Source organism: Eptatretus burgeri, chromosome 3 (genome assembly GCF_056783735.1).
Source record: "Eptatretus burgeri isolate ZD-2024b chromosome 3, Ebu_testis_v1, whole genome shotgun sequence".
In the NCBI taxonomy this organism is placed as follows: Eukaryota; Metazoa; Chordata; class Myxini; order Myxiniformes; family Myxinidae; genus Eptatretus; species Eptatretus burgeri.
This window is the reverse complement of record NC_140963.1, coordinates 101,522,319-101,529,617: the sequence shown is the minus strand read 5'-3', so window position 1 is coordinate 101,529,617 and position 7,299 is coordinate 101,522,319.

The following is a 7,299-nucleotide window of genomic DNA, read 5'->3' as shown; positions in this document are numbered from 1 at the left end:
CATCCCTGAGCTTGCCAACATCCAGCCTAGGCTGGGATGGTACCATTCTCCCAGATTTAAGGTGCAGCTTTAGAGTTGCTACAACAAGCCGGTGGTCAGTATTGAGGAACTGAGCACTCCGATAGACCCTGCAGTTCTGAATCATGACTAGAAGTAAAACTTATTACTACCAGTTATCCAGTTCCGTCAAGTTATGGCCAATTTCTGGTGACATCAGTTATCTCGAAACATCTCTATCCTGCACTGCTTTCTGAAGCTCTGATGGAGACATCTTCGTTGCTGCCTTTACCCCATCCATCAGGCACGTCCAAGGTCTGCCTCTTCCTCTTATTCAGACTTGAGTTTTCTGCACACCTGATGTGTAAAACCAAACGATGACAGTTTCTGTTTCAGCATCAGTGTTTCTCATGTACAGTGTGGTCTAATTTCTTTAAGCATCGATTTGTTTGTTCTTCTTGCAGTCCATGGAATTTTGAACATTTGTCTCAAACACGAAATTTCAAAACTGTCAATATTCTTCCTTTTTAAAACACAGGAAGATAAAACTTCCAATAATTCCACATGATCGTCGCTCAATCCGAACACATCATGCTTCTCGGTTGACAAGATTGTAGTCTTTTTTTTAGGTTTCAATAAAGACCAACTTTTCACTTTCCTTCTTCGCTGTCTGCACCAGTTTCATCAAGTCCTCTTTACTTTCTGCCAACAGAGTGGAATGATCAGCATACCTTGGGTTGTTGATATGTCTTCCTACAATCCTGACTTCAGCCTCCATGTCATCCAAGTTTGATTTTTCATCAAAATTATTATAACCACAAATTAATCAGTCAATTCCATCCAATGATAATGGCATCATGTTATTATGAAAAATAGCCTGAATTTGAATCCTGACCCAGCTATAAACAGTCATCCCAGCGGTTTCACAGGCATGAGGATTCATCAATGTGTGTGCCATCCCTCAGATGGACGTTGAACAGGCGACTTATCTGCTGGCATTAGTTGGTGGATGTTAAAGATCCCATGTGTCCTTCGTGAAGAGTAGGCGAGCTATCACCGCCCTCCCCCCCCGTACCAAGAACAAATTCCTAATTCATGCCCTAATCTTCGTTGAACATCAGGCCTGGCCAGCTGGTTCGTGAAAGACTTGTGCCAAGCTTCCCCGGCCAACCCCACAAGAACGTGGGACTAATTGTGGCCATTAAATAATAGTAATAAAAATAGGACCACAGGACCTGTAGCTTATCTGGGCCCAAGCTTAATGTTGTGACCCAGATTTGGTAACATTCTGACTGATGCATCTGGAGAAGAAGATTTTTGAAGAAATTTACGTGATTTTTTCCAAAAATTGACTAAGGCGGCCATTTTGACACACGGAAGGGTGATTGGAATGACCTCGGCAATTTAACATCCCTACCCTGGCCTAATGTTGTAACACAAATTTGGTAGCATTCTGACTGATGGATCTGGAGAAGAAGATTTTTGAAGAAATGTATGTGACTGCCATATTGACACACTTCCGGTCATGTGATCAGCATGACCTCCACAATTTAACATCAGGACCGTGTCCTAATGTTGTAACACAAATTTGGTAGCATTCTGACTGGTGGATCTGGAGAAGAAGATTTTTGAAGAAATGTATGTGACTGCCATATTGACACACTTCCGGTCATGTGATCAGCATGACCTCCACAATTTAACATCAGGACCGTGTCCTAATGTTGTGACCCAAATTTGGTAGCATTCTGACTGATGCATCTGGAGAAGAAGATTTTTTAAAGGAATTTACAGGATCTTTCCAAAAATTGACTGATGTAACCATTTTGACACGCTTCCGGTAGGGTGATTGGAATGACCTCCACAATTTAGCATCCCTATCCTGGCCTAATGTTGCAATCCAAATTTGGTAGCATTCTGACTGGTGGATCTGGAGGAGAAAATTTTTGAAGGACTAAGTCCGCCATTTTCACCGACTTCAAGCCATGTGATTGGAACGAGCTTTTCAATCCCCGTTACCAGTCAGAAAGGGAACGTTGCTGCCAAATTTCAGATGGATCGGCCCAGCGGTTTCGCCAGAGAAGTCAAAAAAGGAGACGGGCACATAGATAGATGGACGTACGGTGCAAGATGACAATACCGTATTTGTAATTGCAATTCCGGATAAGCGATAATAATAATATTAACACACTGCCGTCCGCATGGTGCGCACATACACGTGGAAATGACTCCCACCCTGTGGCCACTCCCATTGGCAGCAGGTGTTTTGACTCATTCAAATGTCATGCCTGGCCAGCAGGTCCGTGAAAAACTCCGAGAAAAAAACATTCAATGATCAACCCCAAAAGAAGATGTCAATATTTGGGGCTTTAAAAATAAGTAGTTGTTGTAGTAATTTCCTCCACCACCAAAGGTGGACATCAGTAATGTATTCACCACTGTTTGTTTGTCTGTGAGCACGATATTAGGGTTGGGTAAATATGATTGAAATTTGGTGCGTAGCATTTTCTACGGCCGTTGTCTTTGCTGAATCCGAATCCGGTCGAATTTTTTAAACCACCGATGACCTTTGACCCCTGGAACCTTAATTTATTCAAAATGGCGGCCAAAAATTGACCTTTTTCATGTTTTCCTTCTCTAATGTGACTAATAAGGCTTGTAATATATAATTTCATATGTTTTTCAGGTCAAGGAATATGCTACTCACATTTTCAAATTGATTGGATGTTGCATAGGACCGAAATCAAGTAATTTAGGAAAAAGGAAGACTTGAAGAAAAAGAAAAATACTAGGCCATTGAATACTATACAAACTTGCGAAAAGCACAAAGGACCTTTGACCCCAGACAGTCTAGATTTACTGAGTGCACTATCGGAGAAATAACTTCTCATGGAAAGTGACATATTTACGCTTAACTGTAGCCCCAGACATACGCCAACAAAGACGTGTGAAGGACGGAGCAGGGAAATTCAGTTTGACCGGGCTGCACAACTCTATAAAGAATGCTACCAAACCCAATGAATCCATGCAGGATCACATTAATTAACTTTTATTGGCGGCACCGGTGTGATCTCGGTCTTATGTTTATCTGAGAATCACAAAAACAGTTCAATTTTAGCAAAATATTGTGCGGTTTTCAAAAATTGTGTTTTAAAAATAATCAAATCGTTGGTTGCATAAGTGTCATTTTCGTATTTCCTGATCGGAAAAACCTATAAATTGATATATTACAAGCCTTATTTTCTCGCAGTTGGTCAGAAATTCATAAAATATCATTTTTTGTCGCCATTTTGAATAAATTAAAGTTCCGGGGGTCAAAAGTCATCGGAGGTAAAAAAAAAAAATTCCAATTTTCAGGTGTTTTAAATTCCAAAAAAATTTTCAGATTCAGCATCGAAAATGGTCATAGAAAATGCTATGCGAAGACACTTAACCGAAAAGACTTCACTATTTACCCAACCCTAACGATATCTGAAAAGGTTATGCACGAATTCGGACGAAACTTGGTGGCCAGGTTGGGTTTTAGAACTAACACAACAAATACCAAGAACAATACAGTTGCTGTTAGATGTGTCAGTCACCCTTGAAAAAGACATGCATTGCCAATCAGCTGCAACGATGTGACCTTTTTTGGTATTCATGGTAATAGGACTTTCAGCATTCCACTTTTGGGTTTCACTCGACAAAAGACGAGACAATCAAACTGAGCTGTCGGCTACAGTTGAAATAAAAGACGAGCGAGTCGTGGAAAAAAGAAAATAAGTTTTGAGAATCCGGACTGATGATGGAGAATAATTAATTCTCATCGGATCAATTACGATAATGATGGGGAGAGACAAAATAAGTGCAGAAGAGTTGCTCAGCAGAATAGACAATGATAGGACCAGGGGGCCATTGCCTGCGAATAAAGAAGAGGAGATTTAGGGCAGTATTAAGGTTGGGGTCTTTCATTTAGAGTCGTTAATGTATGGAATTGTCTCCTCAGAAAGGTAGTGGCAGCAGAAACAGTAGATAGGTTGAAATTGGAATTTCATAGGTACCTGGAAGTATCGGAGATGAGGAGTATCGGGATGCTGGCAGGACTTGTAGGTCGTTTGTGTGTTGATGGGTGATGGTTTTGGGGGGTTGGTGTAGCACAGACATGATGGGCCAAATGCCCCCTTCCTGCATCAGAGAACTCCTTCTTTATATCCTTGTTTTTGAGGTTTATTTTTTTTATAAATATCAATATCCAAGGCTCGTGGAAGAGCTCGACCACAGAAAGGATCAGGACGCAACACAACAAAACTCACAGCAGAAGCAAAAGAGAGGAAATGCCAACAGCAGGGCACTGTAAGATGGACTGTAATTACTGATGGACTGTAAGACCCCACGTGAGTTGTAAGTAAATTTAGATTGTTAAAACAGAATTGTAAGACATTCCTAATATCTGTCTGTGAAGTTTGGAGATGATGTGCCAAGTGGTGTGAGAGGACAGGAAACATGACAGATGGACAGACACCATCCCTCTATATGGACTAGGTGTGGTTATCCGTCGCTTCGTTGACGATTTTAATCAAAAGACAACATGTTGTACTTCACAAACATATTGCATGTCTCTCTATGAGTCTCAATGAGAATTTAAAATGAAGTGAAACTCGCGAAAAAAGGATCTTTACGCTCACCGCCAAAGGTGGATGGAGGTTGCATTTTCATCCCTGTCTGTCTGTCTGTCTGTCTGTAAACAGGGTATCTCAAAAGGTTGAAGATGGAATCGGACGAAATTTGGTGGAAAGGTTGGGTGTGTGCCAAGGGAGGAATTGATTCGATTTTGGTGAAGATCGGAATCCGGATCCGGATGCAGTACTATAATTTTTTTATGTGATTCTTCACCATTGAGAGTTAGGGCCAAAAACGATAAATAGCACGATATTTCAGAAAGTTATCGATGGACTTGGCCAAACCTTGGTGGACAGGTTGCATATGTGGCAAGGTAGAATTGATTCCGTTTTGGTGAGGATCTGGATCCAGATATGAGAATTTTATTTTTATTTTAAGTGATTCTTCACCATTGAGATATGGGGCCAAAAACAATATATTGCATGATATTTCAAAAATTTGTGGATGAACGAAAACAAAACTTAGCAGATAAGTTGGGTAGGTGACAAGAACAAGCTGATTAGATTTTTGTTCAGGTCCGAATCCAGATCCAGCCTATCAGTGGGAAACAAAACGTAAACTGTGCAGCCTGGTGGAGGTCTGCACTCCACTGAGTGCCTGTTATAGTTTATAACATGTCGTTGGTGTTGCGGTCGTGGCTGTCGTTGTTTTTGTGTTTCTTCTATGTGCCATTGTATATCTTTAGATTGCTTCAAGAAGTATTACTACAAGCCAGTAGGCGGCGATGGGTCGCCGAGCATGGAAACTATAAGACATAGAGCGAAATGGATGTCATATAGCGGATAGGGAATCACCTTAAGATTATGCATATCAAATCTCATCCAGTTCCATCTACTGATAACTACTCGGTATCCATTTGAATGAAAAGTACCGAAAATGCGGTTTGTAATCGGAAATCCCCAAAGTTCGAGGGGGTGTTGTGGGTGAACAAAGATCTAAATCGAAAATCCGGCTCGATCATTTGTGCACAATGTATTCCAGACGGTTGGTGTGAATTTTCATGACCATCCGACCATAACCCTAGGAGGAGTAGCATTTGGCGCGAAGGCACCTCCAGCTTTCGCATATTATTGATTTTTTGCACTAATTGACCTTTGACCCCTGACCGAAGCTAAATCGGTCAATATGTCCTGAGGCAAAGTTGTAGTACTCATCGAGTACCATGAACCTGCAAAGTTTCATTCGTATCGATGCACTCACCTGGTCACTCGGGGGCCTTAAATTTTCGCGCATACCCTAATTGTCGGCGATGCTGCGGGTAAAGTATTCCATATATCACAAAAACCGGAATACATTTGATAGAGCATCACCTGTAGATCATTCGTGCCAAATTTCATAACCCTACGTGGGATAATTGCTTTCAGAATTGATTTCGCGTGAACGGTACCGATTTTGAAGGTTTTTCGGTTGTTGCTAGGGAACCAAAGCATCCCTAGCAACCATCACAATTTCCAAAGCACGAGGTCATAAGATGTACCTACCACCCGAGTTTGGTCAAAATCCGCCCACGTTTACTACCAATTATGCTAATGACAAATGAACAAACATCCAAAGAAACATCCAGACAAACAGATAGAATTACTGACAATAAGGGTCACATATTTCGGCGACCCAATATATAATTTTGTGTGCTTCTACTATGTTCTTCCATTTTGGAAAGACAGGCTTTTGAAGCAGGCACCTACATGATTAAACAACACGAGTTTTTGCTCAAAGCAAATCGATTATTCGCTTTCCAAGCAAGTAAATCGATTATTATCAAGTGAAGGTAAATGAATCGAGTGATTGTTGAGCTTTTCAAATGCAGCACAGGAAGCGGCCGCCAGAAACGGGAGACAGCCGAACGTACGGACGCACAAATGCACGGACAGCCACCATGGTTGACATTATATAATTATAATAGATAGCAAAATAAACTTTTTTTTTGTCTTCTTGTAGACAAACATCCTGTAATATTTGCTTTCCCCATGTTTACAAAAAAGTTTGTGCTTTGATGCTCAGTCAGTGGTTTGGTTATGTTTACGGGCAGTCGAGGAATATCAGAGACAAGCTAATGATTCTCATATGTGCGTTTTGAACATTCTATTGCAAACCAGTATTGCCCCCAAACATGTGAACTTCCTTTCATAAATTTTGCAATAAATGACCGGCCTGTTTCGCCCCAGCTGTTGAAGGCCATACTGTGGTCAAGATGGTCTTATTGGATCTTTTGTCTCCACAAAATCTGCTTGTGATTGTGATCTTTCTGTGTTTTACACGTTTTGCATTCTTTTTGCTTTGCTTTTATTAATGTCTCTGCCAAACAGTAATTTTTTTTTTTCCTCCTTGTTACTTTTACAAGGCATTAGTTTGATTTTATACTGGATGAGGTGTCTGCATGGTTTGTGCACATGCAAGGCAATGCTGATATAATTGGCTTTTTATTGTTTCTCTGCAGAAATTCTTCCTCAAGGTCTGAATGTTTCGAAAATAGAAACCAGTTGCAACACTGGTACCAGAATGCATATCTCAACACTCCCCACCCACCCCCCAACCACCCCATCCCCAATTCCCCAGATCATCCAAGGGTGCAGAAAGTCCAGAAACTGTGCATGAGAAATTAAGGCTTCCTAAGTCCTGTTGTCTCACCCTGTCACTCAGGAAGGA